Here is a 1,068-nt window from a genome sequence, read left to right on the forward strand (position 1 = left end):
TTCTGTGATCAGTAGTAAATCTCCATCTGAAGGCCAGAGAAACTCCAAATACTCCCCGCAGAAGAAACCCAGGACATCCCCATAGCACTAGCTGAATAAACAGAAGATTTAACTGCTTTCATTAATTATACGTGACTAATAAACACATGACTACGGCAATATACGGTTTATCTGAGTTCTTGGTATTATAATTTTCATTAAAATATGCCTTTATCACTGCTTAAATACTATGACATATGTTGCGTGCCTTATTCTGTGTAAGAAGCCACATCATCTCACAGAAGGATTTATTTCAAACACTCGACTGACGTTATGAAGTGAGTTTGGAGTAAAAAGATGTTATTAAATGTGGTATTTTCACATGCTTTCAGATGGAGCAGCATTATCTTCACAGAGCCGTAGTTCACTGAGAAGCTATGCAAACAGCTGTCATTATCTCGAACGATTTCTTCGATTTCATAATCGCGCAATAAAATCATCTGCGATTTTTTTGCGTAACTTGTCAGTGAACTACGGCTATGTGTAGTAAATTCTGCTCCATCTGAAAGCACGTGATGATGATTTCCTGCTGATTACAGAACCGGCTTTACTAACAAAATGCGCATTACAATAGCATTCGATTAATCGTGCATCCCTAGATGCAACTATACTATATTGTTTTTAATTCTTTGTTCTATCCACTGCAGACCTAGTATTATGGCTACCAGTTCTGCTGTATAAACTGAGAGATGATCTCTTGTTCTCGTTTTGACAGTTTCCTCACATTGTGGGATGTACACTGCAGCTACTGTGCTACCACACTTTTGCTGGATCTTCTTTATCCTAGTGGTCTTAGTGTTTATACTGCCACCTGTAGGTGTGGAGGAATGAAGATTGATTATTAAATTCTGCTGGTTTACAGTAAAGCTGCTTATCTTTATCTTTGTACTGTATCTTTCGTTTTTTCTTCATATTCTGCAGAAAATAAACCTTCTTGACTCCATAAATTTTCACAAATTTTGTGTTTTATGCTGGTGATGTTTCTGTTTCTGTCACAGCTCAACATGTTGGGTCTGTACAAACTAATCA

The sequence above is a fragment of the Sinocyclocheilus rhinocerous genome, unplaced genomic scaffold, assembly GCF_001515625.1.
Source record: "Sinocyclocheilus rhinocerous isolate Xijiao unplaced genomic scaffold, SAMN03320098_v1.1 scaffold756, whole genome shotgun sequence".
In the NCBI taxonomy this organism is placed as follows: domain Eukaryota; kingdom Metazoa; phylum Chordata; class Actinopteri; order Cypriniformes; family Cyprinidae; genus Sinocyclocheilus; species Sinocyclocheilus rhinocerous.